Source organism: Hyla sarda, chromosome 6 (genome assembly GCF_029499605.1).
Source record: "Hyla sarda isolate aHylSar1 chromosome 6, aHylSar1.hap1, whole genome shotgun sequence".
NCBI classification, from domain to species: Eukaryota; Metazoa; Chordata; class Amphibia; order Anura; family Hylidae; genus Hyla; species Hyla sarda.
Window position 1 is genome coordinate 70,213,515 of NC_079194.1, and position 18,458 is coordinate 70,231,972.

An 18,458-nucleotide genomic window follows, 5' to 3' on the forward strand; every position below is an offset into this window, starting at 1 on the left:
CTCATACTGATGCCACCTCCAGGCTCTTTCATTGTGCCATTCTGCGACAGTTATTCTAATGGCGATACCTCTAATAAGCATGTCATACTGAATATCAGTATTATTTCACTAACCCAGCACACACCCTATGCATGTTACAGCAAGGCAAAGTGTTCTATACCCCTATTGAGGCTCTCTGTAGGCCAGAAATAGCCGTTTTTAATACAGACTCGCTGTGAATAAAATTCGGACCGAACCGAAGTTTTTCAGAAAATTCGGCGAATTGGCCAAGTCGAATTTTTCAAAAATTCGTTCATCTCTAGACACAGCAATACTAATAGTAAAAAAACATACTTAGTCTGAATAAGCTCCAGGACAAACTGAGAGGACAACACCCCAACGCAGAATTTCGGGATCAAAGCTTTGTCGAAGGCTTTGATCCCGAAATGCTGCATTGGGGTGTTGTCCTCTCAGTTTGTCCTGGAGCATATTCAGACTAAGTATGTTTTTTCCACTATTGGTATTGCTGTGTCTTGTAGTGCTTTGGGATACATGGTTACATCTTCCTATGTGTACACTTTCTTATGGTCTTGCTTTGCATATTATGTCCTGTTAGCTCCCATTAGGACCAGAGGGGGTCACCTGTTTTTAGTTTTTTCCCCCAACTGGGTGGAAGTCTTACATTTTATATTGTATGTGTAATATTAATAAAGTATTTTTTTGTAATTTTCCTAAAATGACCATCTTTTTCTGTAGTATTGTATGTTATGGGAGTTTATTACGATAGCACACGTCTTTATTAAAAGGGAACTCCGGTGAAAAACTTTTTTACTTTTTTAAATCAACTGGTGCCAGAAAGTTAAATAGATTTGTAAATTACTTCTATTAAAAAATCTTAATCCTTCCTGTACTTATTAGCTGCTGAATACTACAGCGAAAATTCCTTTCTTTTTGAAACACAGAACTGTCTGCTGACATCACGAGCACAGTGCTCTCTGCTGACATATCTGTCCATTTTATGAACTGTTCAGAACAGCATATGTTTGCTATGGGGATTTCCTTTTACCCTGGACAGTTCCTAAAATGGACAGAGATGTCAGCAGAGAGCACTGTGCTCATGATGTCAGCAGACAGCTCTGTGTTTCAAACGGAAAAGAATTTCCACTGTAGTATTCAGCAGCTAATAAGTACAGGAAGGATTAAGATTTTTTAATAGAAGTAATTTACAAATCTGTTTAACTTTCTGGCATCAGTTGATTTAAAAAAAAAAAAAAGTTTTTCACCGGAGTACCCCTTTAAGCTGGTTTATTATTTATTCTTTGAGGGTTTTATATTCCTTCTTTAGAAATGAGCATTTATTCATGCCTGCTTTTTTTTGTGTCTGTAGTGTTCATTCCTTGCAGATCTTAGTAAAGCCACGCTGTTAACTCGGTGTGCAGGATTTCTGTAGTATGAGGGGGGAATTTGCAGTGTTTTTCATCTGTGCTACTCTAATAAAAATACATACACAGAAAAAGAAGGTGGTCTCAAGCCCCGTAAACAATCACACAAACAGGGTGCAACTTACTGTCCTAAACACAGACTGTAAATAATAAGAAGAAAGCAAAACACTATAATTTATGCACAACCAAAGATAATGCTAAATAATGCAAATTGTTTTAATTATTTTGCATAATCTTTGGGTGTACATCCATATAATAGTGTTTGCTTGTGATGTCTGCCATTAGCCACGATTCCTGGTTGCTAATAGCAACCTGGACCCACCAGGTATGAATCCCGCTAAGCTCCTGAGTGCACTTCATATAAAGGGAGCCAGCAATGGACATAAATATAAGCCCATTGTCCTTAAGGGGTTAAAAAACACTCATATAAAAAGATAGCTACAGGTGTATCACGCATATAGCTAAACAGAAAATAAAAAGTGTTTGAAGTAAAGGATCACTATATGTTTGAGTATTTACACAAAGGGGAATTTCAACGTCTCTACATTGGATGTTAGCTCTCCCCCAAAAAAATTTAATTTAAGCTTAGTGGGAGAATTAAATGGGCCCCATGAACGAGAGCTAGTGGCCGCAGATTTTGAGTAATGTGAATTGCATCTCTGAAAATAGAAAATTTAGGTTGATTCAAATGAAAATTCTTTATAATATATATTACTCTCCAGAAAGGTTGGTTTCCTTTGGATATAGAGAGGATTCCAATTGTCCCCGATGCAGTCAGCAAGGAGCGGATTTCTTACACATTATATGGAGCTGTTCAGAAACTAAGAAATATTGGAATATAGTTTCCCAGTGGTGTACCAAGGGGGAGGGGGGGCGGCGGGATGTGCGACCCACCCCGGGTGCCACTCACAAGGGCGGTGCCATGACAGAGTCACCCACCCCCCCCCCCCCCCAATCCAGTGGTGTGGCGGCTGGGGTGCGGACCGAACCAGGCGACACCAGCCTGGTGGAGTGACCGGGGTGCCCCCCTCGACCCCCATTTGCAGCTGTGCTGGTGGCCGGCCCGGGTCTGATGAGGGATGTTGTGCAAGTGACATCCCTCCGCAGACCCATGCAGGAGGACGTCAGTGACGTCACTCGTCAGGCTGCTGCCGGAGGGAAGAAACGCTGCCAGGTATGTGTGTCTATGTGTGTCTGTCTATGTGTGTGTGTGTGTGTGTGTCTATATGTGTCTGTCTATGTGTGTGTGTGTGTGTGTGGTGTGTCTGTATGTGTGTGTCTGTCTATGTGTGTGTGTGTGTGTGCTTGTCAGGAGTTGGGGGACGACTATGCTTCCTTAAGTGGGGAAACGGCGCTTCCCTAATAATGTAGGGAATCTATGCTACCTAATGTGGGGAGACTGTGCTTTCTAATGTGGGGAGTCTATGCTACCTAGTGTGGAAAACTATGCTACCTAATGTGGGGAATCTATGCTTCCTAATGTGGCTTCCTAATGTGGGGAATCTATGCTACCTAATGTGGGGAAACTGTGCTTTCTAATGTGGAGAATCTATGCTACCTAATGTGGAGAATCTATGCTTCCTAATGTGGGGAAACTGCGCTTCCTAATGTGGGGAATCTATGCTACCTAATGTGGGTAAACTATGCTACCTAATGTGGGGAATCTATGCTACCTAATGTGGGGAAACTGCGCTTCCTAACATGGGGAATCTATGCTACCTAATGTGGGGAATCTATGCTTCCTAATGTGTGGAATCTATGCTTCCTAATGTTGGGAATCTATGCTACCTAATGTGGAAACCTATGCTACCTAATGTGGGGAATCTATGCTACCTAATGTGGGAAATCTATGCTACCTAATGTGGGGAATCTATGCTACCTAATGTGGGGAAACTGTGCTTCCAAATGTGGGGAATCTATGCTACCTAATGTGGGGAATCTATGCTTCCTAATGTGGGGAATCTATGCTACCTAATGTGGGGAAACTATGCTACCTAATGTGGGGAATCTATGCTACCTAATGTGGGGAATCTATGCTACCTAATGAGGAGAAACTGCGACCGTGGCACTTTTCCGCCAGGCACCTGCATCTGTGGAGTCAGAGCAGCATGGGGAGAAGTGTTGCGGCAGTGCGCAACGTGATGTCACGACGCTGACGCCGCCTTCACGGATATTTTAAAGGAGTGGAAGGATCCATCACCAGCGGTCGGACGGAGGCATCATCAAAATGCAAGCAAATAATTATATGTGAAGGGAGGTGTGTAATTAAGGGAAGGGAGGGCAGGGGAAGGAGGGGGTCTAATTAAGGGGGGGTGTAATTGGGGGGAGGGAGTGGGGTTTAATTAAGGGGGGTGCGGGTGGGGGGGTGTAATTAAGGAGGAATGTGGTTGGGGGGGTGCCAAACAAAGGGTCCGTCCCGGGTGCCAAATTCTCTAGGTACACCCCTGAGTATTCCAGACTATTAACCACAATTCTAAATCAAGAATTTGAATACTCAGTTATGCAGATGATCTTGGGTAGCCGGGAAAGCTGGCAAAAGCATGGAAAATTGATCCTAATGGTTCCCTTCTGTGCCAAATTATTAATTCTTAGAGTATGGCTTTCTGATAAAAACCCCAACTGTAAAGGAGTGATTAAAGGAGAATGCAAAAAAGCTTATCCCTTATCCAAAGAATAGGGGATAAGTTTTAGATTGCAAGGGGTCCGACCTCTGGGACCCCTGAAACCCCTGCTCTCCCCCGGAATGAAGCGAGTAGACCAGGGGTTCTCAACCGGTGGTACGTGTAACCCTAAAGGTGCACCACCGGTTGTTTGGGGGGTACACCAATGCGCTGACAAATTCCGGCCATGTATTGGCCAGTATTTCTCAGTGCATAGTGGAGAATGGCCACGGCAGCCCTCTGTGCAGTAGCGCGGCCGCGGCTACTGTTAGGGAGCTGCGTGGTTGCCGTGTGACCTCCCCTGACGTTGAGCGGAGAAAAATAGCACAAGGCATTAAGATGGAGGGAGAGGGAGGGATAATGGCAAAAGGGGATCAGAGGGAGGAGGGATAATGGCCCAAGGGGATTAATATGGAGGGGGGATGATGATTATCCCCCCCCTCCATATTAATCCCCTTGTGCCTTTATCCACCCTTCCTCCGATTTCCTTGTGGTGTCCCGGTACCGTATTGCATACCGTACCTTGGTAAAGGTTCTCAAAGTCAGAGTTCCTAGGAACGGTGGGGTCCCTCTTTTCTAGTTAGCCCCTCATCCCCCCTCAGTTAGCTAATATTCATATAAATATCAGCGTAAATATGTATATTTAAATGCCTACCTGTTAGCGTTGCAGGACCTTAGGTCATGTGACTCGGTGTTCAGAACTCTATGGTTTGTTGAAGGACCTTCGGTGGTTCTTGTGTCAGGTGTTCACCCACAATGCCATGTAACGGTGAGTGACAGCTGTTATGGACCAATCCAAAACCGCTCAGCCCCTGCCCATATAAGGGAGCTGCAGCCAATAATCGTTCTCTTGGGTTGCTGACACTGGATGAGGTAGGACCTCTGCAACTTCCAAAGACAATTACTAGGCCAAAGCCTTGTGGCCTCGGCCTACGCTAAAGACTGTGAGTTCTTACAATTCCCCTCTAACTCTGCAAGATCACTGGACCTAAACCTACCCCTAAATCCAGCGGATCTATGCTACAAAATCATCCTAAACTAAAGAGAACTTACCCGGTCCCAACCACTGTCAATCGCTGCTCAGCTGTATATAGACTCTGTTATCTGGACTGTTACCGGTTACTGCATGTTACAGAAAACCTTCAGTAAAGTTTCATCAAGTTTTCAGCTAAGCACTGGATGTGGACAATCCGTTATTCTGCACTCACCTATCGCTCTTGGGAAGGGTGGCGATAGGCCCAGCATTACCTCAGCATTGAACCCTTCACCATGGCGTCACGAGTGACAAGGGTTAATAAACCCCTGATACCTCCTCAGCAACACCCCAGCTACCCTATACCCCCCCCCCCCCGAGGCTTACCACAAAGCATTTTTGGCGTCTGACGAACAGGATTCGGGTGTGTGCCTGCTGCTGTTGCCACTAGTGAAAGTGTACTCCCCCCAATATAAGAGACTGTGTTAATGAACTGTGAATCATATTCTAGCATATGAGAAGAGGTGCGCACGAAAAGTAAGGGGGGAGGCGAAGAGTACAGCGGAGTTACAATTCGCATTGGAAAGAGTTAAAGCTAGAGCGGCGCCTTCCCGCACGCGTGAACCAGAGACCCCACCCACCGAAGCCCTCGGTGCCGTTGCGGTCATTTTGCCGGAGTCTAGAGCCGGAGACCTGCAAAAGCACATAGTGCAGCGCCCGTAAAAGCGCAGAGTGTGACAGTGGGTTGAAAGTTGTAAAGAGCCGGAGCAGTACAGGACTCTGAGACGCCAGATTGCCAAATTGAAGTCCTGTATAGATTCACTTCAGCTGCCGATCAACGCACTCAAATTTCCGATTAATGCGCTCAAGTTTCAAGTCACCGCTTTCAAATTTGAAATCTACACACTCAAGTTCCAGATTAGAGAACAACGGCGTATCTCTGTGGGACCCAGGAATCCTAGATTTATTTAAAGGGCCCCTCCGGAAGCCGAGCTGGCTGAGTTGATGGACAAAATGGAGGCTCGACACAGAGAACTGTATGCCCCTAAGCATGTGCATTGGCCTCCTGAGGAGAGAATTTGTTATCAGGAGAACACTAAAGAGATGGAGGCACTGTTCATCCACAAGTGGCATCATCCCCGAGAAGGGGAGGAGCCCTTTGAACGAAGAAGAGCAACTGTGGCCAAGTTCGACAAGGTCAAAGGGTATGGAACACTCATAGATTGCCACACAGGGCAAACCCTCCTCGTAAACCGTCGAGCAGTACAGAGGCCACATCTTCATAAAAAGTTCTATTCCCTGGAGGTGGGTGAAATCGTGGAATGCACCCCCGTCCGGCGCCTGCGAGGAGAATGGGTTGCTGCGGTCACCAGACCAACAGCTCCAACACAACTTCCCTTCAAATACTTCCCCTCTACAGATTGGGAATCGGATCCCTTCCAGCTGAGGCCGAAATGGCCTGCTCCTGATGCCTACACCAGCGTACTCAAGGAGGAGGAGCTTCTTCAACAACAGTCATCTTTTTCAGTGTACAGCAAAGTGCCAAGGCCTGCCCAGGACCAGGAAAGTAGGCCTAAACTTCGGGCACCAAAGACCCTACCTAGGCCCTCTCGGAGCAATGAGAGTTTGCCTGCTTCCAGGGTACCAACAAAAGTGCTGTGGCCCTCTCCTGACATGGAGATGGGGCTAAAACCTTTGGCATCAACCTTGATCCCAGTAACCTGGGCGACCAGTAAACCCCTGGTCACTTTGAATCCCACTATAACCCACTCTACTCTCACCAATGTGGTGTGGGAGAGTTATATTAACTCCCAGCCAGACCCTGATGTTGGAAGAGCTAGGGGGTCTAGAAGAGGAACAGAAAGAGTTCGGAGGAATGTCTTCTGAAGAACTGTCATGTGATGTCTGTTATGTTTCTTTTTGCTAACCTCTTTTATTTTTCAGTAACAGAAAAGTTCAAGACAAATGTGCCTAGCAGGACTATGCTAAGACTGTTCCAGTTCCAAGTTCAGCAACGTAACCACTAAGCTTTGTGCCTGACCATTAGGTCAAGAGACTCCTAGCCAGTAGGAGATTCGTAAGTTGTGTGCCCGGCTGATTGTGGTAAGGCCGTGTTTATCACTGGACTCCTAGTGTAGGTGGACTGCAGATCCTTACACGCCCGTTTTGTATATATATCCCTATATTCATAAGACTTTCTTGCTAAAAATTGCACTTATCAGGTGTATGCGCCTGAACTTTGTTGAAGTGGTAATAAATATGTAAGTCTGTGTAATAAAAATGTATATGGTTCTTGTACACAGAATAAATAGCTTTGTGTCTGTGTACACAAAAAGTAAGTAAGTGTTGTACACAGAAAAATGTCCGCTAGATGCACAGAAAGGGAAGAATTGTAAGTAATTCTTGTACACAAGTACATACAGTAGAAACATTTAAAAGGTGTTTTAGTAGTTGCTAAATGGGTGACTCTCCCGTCTCCTCCGAGAGTAGCATTACAGTCGCCAATCGCTAGTACTGGTCTCAAAGGACTACTCAGGGTAAACTACCCTTAAGGTATCAAGACTAACTTTTAAGCAGTACTTGCACACATAGTACCTTAAATAGCTCACACAAAAATATATCTCACACTCAAGAAACACTTTAGGAATTGTAGCCTATTGATATTCAATTCCTGCCACTGTTATGTACACTAACTTTCTCTTTTTCTTTATTACGTGTGTGAGATTCACTACCTGGCCAGTAGGTGCTCTTGTGAGCTAAAAATTATACACGTATTTCTAAAGGTAACCTAGGTAAGGTTATTCTGTTGTGTTCTAGGGGTAAGTAGCGTGTAGCCAATAGACCCTAGCAGCTAAACTTATTGGTAGATAGCCTCAGGCAAGCCAGTATAACTTTTTGTGTACTAACAGGTGACTCATCGTGGAAAGAAAAAAAAAGAAAATGTGGTGAGATTTCAAAAATGTCTAGACAGCTTGAGACTAAATGTAAAGAGAGCTGTATTAAAATCTAGGGAGCTTGAGACTAAATGTTAGACAGCTTCATAAATGTCTAGTGAGCTTTATCAATGTCTAGTGAGCTTTATCAATGTCTAGTGAGCTTCATAAATGTCTAGTGTGCTTCATAAATGTCTAGTGAGCTTTATCAATGTCTAGTGAGCTTCATACATGTCTAGAAAGCTTTAAAAAAATGTCTAGAAGGCTTTAAAGTGTCTAATGTTTTACTCACATTATCTTCGGAGGAAGGAATTATCTCTAGTCAGAGAAATTTTTTTTAAGGATGTGTAATATTATTTTTTCATTTACATGTTAGAACTGTGAAATTGTTTTTTCCTCTAGGATTGTTGCTGGCACTGCTCTCCACTTTGTTTGGGGTGCATGTATTTTAAGGGTGGGTGATTTTAATGGGTGGAAATTTTTGTCATTTTGCATGGACTTAATAAAGATTGTTTTTTGATACTTGGATACTGGTATGGGTCCAGTGATTTTTTTTTTACTGCAAAAGTGTTGGTTGTAGGTTTAATACAGTTGTTGTTCAACAATACTGTTGATGAGCAATACAAGTGGTTGCTGCTAGAATTTTGTAGGTTTAGTGATTTGTTTTGTATTTTTCTGGCAGATCCAGTTAAATATATGGATTGTCGATCACGTGATCAAGCATGGGTTACACAGCTTGGATGTATATTTGATGGAACTACCACTCACATGAATGACACGGATACCAATACCAATATTAGAGAAGCTCATACTCAGCTAAAACATTTACTTAGAAAACGTACCAAGATGTGGTGAAACAAAGCCACTCTGGAAAACTATTTACAAAAAGACATTATACCAAGGGGATTAAGGGTACAGCTATTCCCATCCTTTCCATTAGAGGATTCTGTTTTCAAATCCAGGTGGGAGGATTCATGTAAAATCTGCTCTAGGACATTTTTAGAGCTGTTAATAGGCTTGGACAAGAAATCTCTAGAGGATTTGGAGAGTGAGATTGATAAACTTAAAGATAAATTGAGTAAGGAACTTAGCTCTGATAAGTTGAGTGCTTTTGAAACTGAACTTGAGAGAGAGTTTAAAAAGTGGGAAGCTGAAATCCAGGCTTAAAAGATACGTAAATTGAAGCGAGACCAGGGTGACTATTTGAATAACACTGCTTACAGATGGCAAAGATATGGCACTGGGCGAGCATTGTCTCGGTCTTCCTCCTTCTCATCTATTCCAAGCAATGTAGGGGATCGTTTTTTAGACAGACGACAACCCGAGGAGGTCAGGGAGGAAACTGGCGAACAGCTGCCAGTCATGACAAGAAACCAGGATGCCGGTCGTCGGCAGGGTGCACCCCGGAACAATCAGAGACGTCGGAGACATTAAAGGTAATCAATCTCTCCACACGTACTTTTACACCAGATCAGTTACATGTCCTTGCAAAGGGTTTGACTTTCTCACCGACTTTGGATTTTGATTATTTTGAGGCAGTCAAAGACTTACACCTATTTGCCCGCAAAATTATGCTGCGGCAATATCATGAAGTCTCTAAGAGCTTTGGGAGTGAGTCCATGACCCTAAGTGATGATCAAGTAATAGATATGATGGAGGAGTTATGGAATGAGGCTCAGGGGGACACTCCTGATCCCGTCCTGGAGGGTATTTGCAAAAAATCCAAGACCTTTCCCACATTGTCGCTTTGTCCGCAGATTGACATTTTTGTAAAAATGGTCTCCGAGGACTTCAGAGCCATCCAGAGAAATCATGTTGATAATATGACGGTTCGAGAATGGATGGTTCTGAAGAAACTCAGAGGGATGAAGGATGTTATATATAAGCCTGCGGACAAGGGCGGCAACGTGTTCATTTGGCCTGGTGACATGTACGAACGTGAGGTCAAACGTCAATTGAGTGATGTTCGTACTTACAAATTACTCCCCCGTAATCCAACAGCCGTGTTTAGCAGGGAGCTGGAATTTATCTTAAAAAGAGCATTTGAGGAAGGGATCATATCCAAGAAAATGTATGAAGGTTTAGTGGTAGCTCATCCTAAGGTACCTACGCTTTACATGTTACCTAAAATACATGAAGACATCCAGTGCCCCCCTGGTCGCCTTATTGTATCGGGGAACGGGGGTTTGTGTGAAACAGCATGTCAGTTCATAGACTTTTACCTAAAACCATTGGTTGAGACACTACCTTCGTATTTACGTGACTCGACGGACGTGTTAAAAGGCTTTGATGGTATGCGGCTGGAGAATGACATGGTCATTTTGACTAGTGATGGCGGTGACTAGGCGGTGGTCACGTGACGAGAGGATGTGATCTCGTCAGCTCCGTCCGCTCCAGGGCTCTCTCCCTCCTCTCCCCCCCCCCCCAGGAGGCATGATGCTGACCCCGGGACGAACGTCCCTGACTAGGGCGAAAAAAGAAAGAAAAAGAGGAAAGAGAGAAAAAAGAAAAAAGGAAACCACCTGACGGACGGATCTTCTCCCCGCTGTGGTATGGAGATGGAGGTGTCCGGTGTGGGAGGGGGTGTGGCGGCTTCGCTGCAGTGGACAGTGGTGGTGGAGGTGAACGGGCTGAGAGGCGCACAGACAGCAGAAAAGAGATCCGGCAGGAAGAAGAGGAGGAGACGGAGCGCAAGCAGCTTGGGGGACCACGTGAGCGGGCTTGGCGTGCGACGGAACACGCTGGCCGCTCCGGGAGCCCTGCAATCAGCTCGGGTAACAGAGGCCAGGATCAGCGCCAGACTGGTGGGAAGGGACCAAGCGGTGGTGAGCTTGAATCTATTCCTTTTAACTGAAGTCCGTTGCAGGAAAGCTTTTCTGAAATGCAGGCTGGCAATGGCAGTCTATGAGAGACTGGTGGGGTATACTTCCTCACCCTAGTTACAGATGACAGGATAAGCATGTGAGATCGAGAAATCTGGATGAGCTACTGTACTGAAAGTGGTGGAGGGGGGGCAGAGGTGTATCGGAGCTATCACAGTTTTGGAACTAAAAAGTGACTTCCCCCCCTCCCTATATCTCTATACCCCTTATAATCCTCCAGCTACCCCTCCTCTATATGGATAATGTTGTTAAGAGTATATGTGAATATGATCGGCAGTCCGAGGACTGGTTATATAAGCTGATTACCTTATGTAGGGGAAATTTTCAGCTACCCCCAAGGTGAAACAAAAACGTGTTATCCGAAGGCATCGGTAGAGAGGAGGAGGTGTATATTGAAAAGTACTGCTCTGTCTGAATTTATAAAATAACCCACTGAAGAAAGATGAGCTGGTGACTCTCTGTTATTGAATGGTGTATGTTTTTTTGCAGGACGTATGCATCAAGATTTACAGCTTAGAGCCTGCAGAGTTGAACAACCGAACTGTAAGTCTATTACTTTTTAAAAAACCTTCACGCCTCAAGGGGGGGAAAAGGTAAAAAAGCACTATGGACCTTTTTTTGCCTCTTTTCTGTGCAGGTGTTTTCCTTGAGTATAACATAAAAAAGCCAAACAAATTAATATGGCTCCCAAGATCCAGCCTAGGAGATCAGGCGGGAATGTTACAGGAGAAGCAGGCAAAATGGATACATTTCTAAAATCACCTAAAGAAACAATAAAAACCAGAACACAAAGACATGGGGATAGCATGTATGGCTCTAGATATGCAGCTCTTCAGGAGGAAGGAGTAACAGAGGAGGGAGAGAGTGAAGATGTGAATAATTCTATGCTAACTTCCATATTAAGTGGTGTGGAAAAAAGTAATAAAGCATTAGAAGACTTAATAGTTCAAGTGGGCAGCCTCAGCTCAGACGTGAGTTTTATCCATGAAGATATAAAAAAGGTGAAAGAAAGAGTGGGGAAAATAGAGAACATGGTGCCCCAGATGGACGGTAAACTACAAAGCATCGAGAAAGTGCAGGAAGAACTCACAAAGGAAAATAAGACAGCCTGGAAATCGGTTAGAAGTAGAGATGATGGAGTAAAAGAGTATGGGGACCCAGGGTAGCCAAGGAGGTAAAATGTTAGTATGGAATATTAGAGGTATTAAGGAGAGGAAGAAAAGAGTAGCTATTATGGATAGGGTTAAAAATTATCTACCTGCAGTGGTATGTTTGCTAGAAACACATTTAACAAAAGAATCTGTCCATCTAATGAAAAACAAATGGGCTGTTCAGGAATTCCACTCGTTTGGAACAAACTACTCATCGGGGGCCTCGGTGTTGATTCACGGTAAAATGAATATGCAGGTTAAAAATGCTCGCTGTGATGATAGAGGGAGATTTGTTTTTCTCCACGTAGAGAGGAATATGGTACAAGTTATTCTTGCTTTTGTTTATATTCCTCCCCCTTTCAAAACAGAGGTATTGGTTAATCTGGTGAATTTTTTAAGTGATAAAAATTATAAAGATTTATATATTATGGGGGATTTTAACTCAGTAATGGATAACAAAAGGGACCGGAGAGGAGGAGTAATGAGGGAGGGGAGGAATGTCCTGGCAGACTTTTGTAAAGAAGCAGGATGGAGAGATGTATGGAGAAACCTGAATCCTTTGCGAGAAAATGTTTCCTGTTTCAATTTGAGCCATAAAACTGCATCACGTATCGATATGATTCTGGCCAATGATAGTGGAGCAAGGGGTATTAAAAAAATTGTCTATGAGCCCAAGGGCCTGTCTGATCACTCCATGGTGGTCTGTAGTTTCGGTTGTGAAGATCGGGTCCCCCCCCAGAACATGAATAGAAATATTAATCCGCATTGGTTTGAGGTCGAAGACTTGACAAAGGGTATAGAGGAGGAGATTAAATGGTTTTGGGCTACAAATAAAGGTTCTGCCGATATATTTATCGTTTGGGATGCTATGAAAGCATATTTGAGGGGGATTTTGTCCCGAAATATAACCCAGTTTAGGTGGAAAGTAAGGAAGAAAGAAGATAACTTGGTAGATCAGATTAAAAAATTGGAGGAAGTTTATGCAACTGATGCCAGAGAGGAGAACTGGGAAAAACTGGAACAAGCGCAAAAAGAATATAAAGAGTTAATGCTTGAGAAGGCACAACATAGGATTTTTTCTGGGGACAAAAACGCTATGCGGTAGGGGGGAAATCCAATAAGTGGCTCTCTGGTATAATAAAAAATCAAAGGGAAAATACGGAAATTACTAATTTAGAAAATAAGCAGGGATTAATAGTAACAGATCAAGAGGAGATAAGGAAGATAGCGATGGAGTATTATCAAACATTATATGAATCTGAAGGGGTAAAATCAGAATCGGAGATTAAAACATTCTTACAAAATTGAGTTCTGCCAAGTTTAAATGAGGAGGGGAAGAGGAAAATGAATGAGGGGATTAGCCTGGGGGAAGTCCAGGAAACATTGAGAACATGTGCGGGGAATTCCACCCCAGGGTCTGATGGGTTCTCATTTGATTTTTATAAAAGATTTCATGGGTCTCTGTTGCCTTGCTTGTTGGAGATTATTAATGAATCCTTGGAAAGAGGGGCTGTGTCCCCTTCAATGTCTGAAGCAGTGATAATATTGAGCCCCAAGAAGGGGGGCAACAGGGAAAAGATGGAGAATTACCATCCTATATCACTACTGATGGGCAGGAAGATTAAAAAAGGTTTTGGGTGAGATGATAGGGCAAGAACAAAGGGGTTTTATGGTAGGTAGGAATATGTTTTCTAATATACACAGGACATTCCTTAACATTCAAACACATGGAGGGGATCCCCGCTCCATCCTGTCGTTGGACGCCAACAAAGCGTTCGACAGGGTGGAGTGGGGTTTCCTCTTTGGGGTGGTGGAAAGATTTAGTTTGGGCACTTTATTCTTAAAAGCTATAAAAATGGTTTATTCAGCTCCTATAGCAAAAATTTGTATTAAAGGGAAATTTACGAATACGTTTGTTTTTTTTCTTTTGTGATAATGATGTAAGCATTAATGGACTTTGTATGTATTACATTTTTAATAAAAAAAATAAAATAAAAAAAAGATGTCGAGTCACTGTATATGTGCATTGCCCATGAAGATGGATTAAGAGACCAGTAACTTAACATCGGATTTGATAGAGCTAATTTTGGAGCTTTTGGACTTTGTCCTGAGGCACAATTATTTTGTATTTCAGGACAGGTTTTATCTGCAAATAAGTGGCACAGTTATGGGGGCGCCTTGTGCGCCCCCATATGCTAATCTCTGGATGGGATTTTGGGAGCGAGTGATGATTCAAGAGGGTGGCCACGAATAGGACGAGTCAGTCATTTTATGGTGTCGTTTTATTGATGACGTGATATGTGTAGGGCAGGGTCCCTTAGAACAACTGCAAACATTTTTGGACCATTTGCAAAACAATGACATGAATGTTAAATTGACGAGCAGGAAAGGACGACTAGAAATTGACTTCCTGGATGTCAAGTTAACAGTTAGCAATGATGGATGAGTTACCACTGACATTTACAGAAAAACCACCTCTGTCAATAGTTATCTTAGAGCAGATTCATCCCATCCGCCCCACACCATCAAAGGGATCCCAAGGGGCCAGTTTATACGGGCGCGATGGATCTGCTCAAGTGAATATCTATATGACAGACAGGCTGGTGACATGATCAAGAGATTCCATGTGAGGGGATACAATAAAAATGATCTTCTGAGAGATTATGGGGCAGTTAGAGAAATGGACAGACAGTCCTTATTGGTGACCAAACGAGAAAGAGTGGATACTAAGGATGATACCAGAGGAGAGACGAGATTTATATCTTGATACAATAAACAGTGGTCAGCAATGAGGTCTGTTCTGTCCAAACACTGGCAGATTTTGATGACAGATGATAAGTTAAAACAGCTTTTACTGTCAACTCCCTTGGTTACGTCTAGAAGATCTCCCAATTTAAGGGATTTACTAGTAAGGAGTCATTATGTATCCCTCAGACAGCCAGACATTCTTGGATCTAAAGGTCCCCCTTGGGGCAGTAGAGCTTGCGGCAGATGCGGGGCCTGTGTGGTCATGCACACAAGATAAGAATTTGAGAACTGGAATTGCACACGGAAATATCGGATTGTCCACATCATCAATTGCATGACCAAGGGTGTGGTCTATCATGCACAGTGTCCTTGCAATAAAACCTATATTGGTATGACCACCCGCGAGTTGAGACTGCGTGTGATGGAGCACATCCGTGACATCAAAAAGGCCTCCGAGGATGGCTGGATGGACCACCCTGGTATGAGGGGAAAACCGGTGGTCAGGCATTTCAGGGAGGTCCATCAGTCCAATTGGAGACTCCTCAAAGTTAAGGGAATTGACAGACTCTATCTGGGTAGTAGAGATGGAGATGCCATGAATGCCCTATCATGAAAGGAGACCCGGTGGATAGTAGAGTTGGATACCATGTCACCAAAGGGATTAAATGAGTATTTGAGTTTTTCATCATTTTTGTAAGGTTTTAGTTTTTGTTTTTATTCCTATTTACCTGTTTTAGATGTCCTCTATTATATCGAACTGATTGAGATACTTGATGTAATCTGCGGAGAAGTTATAAAGACAAGGACATGAACCATCTAAACATGTTAATGAAGATCGAAGCCTGGATTTTTTTAATTTTTGTTATTATTATTTATCTTCTGTGTGATCATGGATCAATAAGATGTTGTCCCATTGGAACAATGGTGTTTGAATGTTTTTTTTTTAGGTGGGCAAGGATGGGGCCTTTCAGGGGGGTAGGTGTTTTGGGTAATGGGGGTTTAGATATTGGGTTAGGGTGACCATACATAGGTCATTTACACTATCATGATTGCCCATATTGGCGATCCTCCTACCATGGTTTATCACTATTATGGTACTACATATAGGGGGTAAGGAGGATGGGTGTGTGTGTGTGTGCGACAGGGGGGGTGAAAGGGGAGGGGGGAGTAGGGAAGGGGGCAGTGTGTGGTATGAGGCTACACTGTGTGTGATGCTTTTTTTTGGGGGGGGGGTTGTTAAGTTTTGGTATGTCACTAGGCAAGTAGTTATAATTTCATACATTAGTGTTGCATTTTTTTAGTTGTCACTATTGGGATTATTTAAGGACAGTATTATATATCAATTGTTACACTGATGTGAAACGGATGTATATATAAATGATTAATGTGTTAAGAATATAATAATAGTGTGTATGACAGCACTTTAGTGTTTGGGCACATTTTCCCTTAGTTTATAAAATGGTTCACATTTGCACAACATTATAGAGGGGGTTGTTACCAGTGGGAGGATACAACATTGGTTATATATGATATAAATATGGGCCATTTGCTATGAGGATAAAACATAATTGATAACTCATGAACGTGCTGTATAGTGATAAAACTGCAGCTAGAGATCATGACTAATATGATAAGTGACTTTGTATTTTGTATGTGATGTGAAGTATTCTATTTTGATGTAGTTTATTGGAGATGTGCATATACATTTACATAGATAATTTTTGATATACTATCCTGTACTGAAAGTGTTTTATTATTTTTGTATATGTGCTTGTCATACAGTGCAAAACTGTCCATTCATATGTATTGCGTTGAATATTGCCCTATTCAATTGTTGATTGGTATATGATTGTATTTTTTGTTCACACAGTTGTATATACCTATCCATCTTCTCAGAATGTTAATAATATAATGGTTTATGCATTTTGGATACATACCCGCTTTTCAGTTTGTTTGATATATATTTCTATTACATGTCTCAATATCCCCCGGCCCATGCGCATGCGCGGGGTTCCGGCGTCGCTGGGGATTCCAGAAGGCAGTCAGGGGAGATGCGATGCATCACAGGAAGTGACACGCGTGTCTCTGTGATGCCGCCCGGAACTTCCCGTGGCGTTCGGCTCCTGTGCATGCGCCATCCTACGGCGGGTGGATATAAAAGAGGATGCCTATTGCATTGCTCTCCACCTCCTGAAGAAGTTCACGAAACACGTGTCGAGGCGGTGTGGGGAGCAGTGTACCCGGCCTATCCAGCATGACTCATTCAGGTGATAATATTTTGTGACCAAATTGTTTTTTTCATTTAAATGTTAGAACTGTGAAATTGTTTTTTTCCACTAGGATTGTTGCTGGCACTGCTCTCCACTTTGTTCCTCTGATTCCCTTTTGCCGTATTGGATAATAATGGCACAAGGGGATTAAGAGGGAGTGGGGAATAATGGCAAAAGGAAATCGGGGGGGGGGGGGGGGGGGCGAGGGATTAATGGCACAAGGGGATTAAGATGGAGGGGAGAATAATGGCACAAGCGAAATTCTGAGCAAATTTACGCGCGAGGGGTACTCGCGGACATACTTTCAGCACAAAGCAGTGGCCAACATGCCTCCTCCATGTATCTCTATGGGAAAGCCGGAGATAAATGAACGGTGGTGGGGAATGAATCCTGATAGATGTGGCTGGCTCCCGTAATGTAATGTTTCTAAGCGCGCTTTGCATCTGCTGGGTCGCAGTTGCAATCAGCAACTAGGACCAGCGGCTAATACCAGTGTAATATGTATATTTAAATGCCTACCTGTTAGTGTTGCAGGACCCTAGGTCATGTGACTCGGTGTTCAGAACTCTATGGTTTGTTGAAGGACCTTCGGTGGTTCTTGTGTCAGGTGTTCACCCACATTGCCATGTAACGGTGAGTGACAGCTGTTATGGACCAATCCAAAACCGCTCAGCCCCTGCCCATATAAGGGAGCAGCAGCCAATAATCGCTCTCTTGGGTTGCTGACACTGGATGAGGTAGGACCTCTGCAACTTCCAAAGACAATTACTAGGCCAAAGCCTTGCGGCCTCGGCCTACACTAAAGACTGTGAGTTCTTACAATTCCCCTCTAACTCCGCAAGATCACTGGACCTAAACCTACCCCTAAATCCAGCGGATCTATGCTACAAAATCATCCTAAACTAAAGAGAACTTACCCGTTCTCAACCACTGTCAATCGCTGCTCAGCTGTATATAGACTCTGTTATCTGGACTGTTATCGGTTACTGCATGTTACAGAAAACCTTCAGTAAAGTTTCAACAAGTTTTCAGCTAAGCACTGGTTGTGGACAATCCGTTATTCTGCACTCACCTATCGCTCTTGGGAAGGGTGGCGATAGGCCCAGCATTACCTCAGCATTGAACCCTACACCCTGGCGTCACGAGTGACAAGGGTTAATAAACCCCTGATATCTGCTCAGCAACACCCCAGCTACCCTACAACCCCCGAGGCTTACCACACCCTTTTGCCATGTCCAATAATAATAGCACAAGGGGATTAAGATGGAATGGGGAATATTGGCACAAGGGGATTAATATGGATGTGGGGTGGGGGTAATGATTAAACCTCCCCCTCCATCTTAATCCCTTTGTGCCATTATTCCTCCCTTCCTCTGATCCCCTTTTGCCATATCGGATAATAATGGCACAAGGGGATTAA

At 43.6% G+C, this 18,458-nt stretch overlaps 1 protein-coding gene across 1 annotated transcript in view; it reads left to right on the forward strand.

The window, feature by feature from the left end:
- Window positions 1–18,458, forward strand: part of NCF4 (neutrophil cytosolic factor 4) — a 325,878-nt gene that overhangs the window by 83,430 nt on the left and 223,990 nt on the right. The window contains exon 2 of the mRNA XM_056524092.1: window positions 11,359–11,412. The gene's annotated coding sequence lies outside the window, so the exon portion shown is untranslated. The remainder of the gene's footprint in view (window positions 1–11,358; window positions 11,413–18,458) is intronic.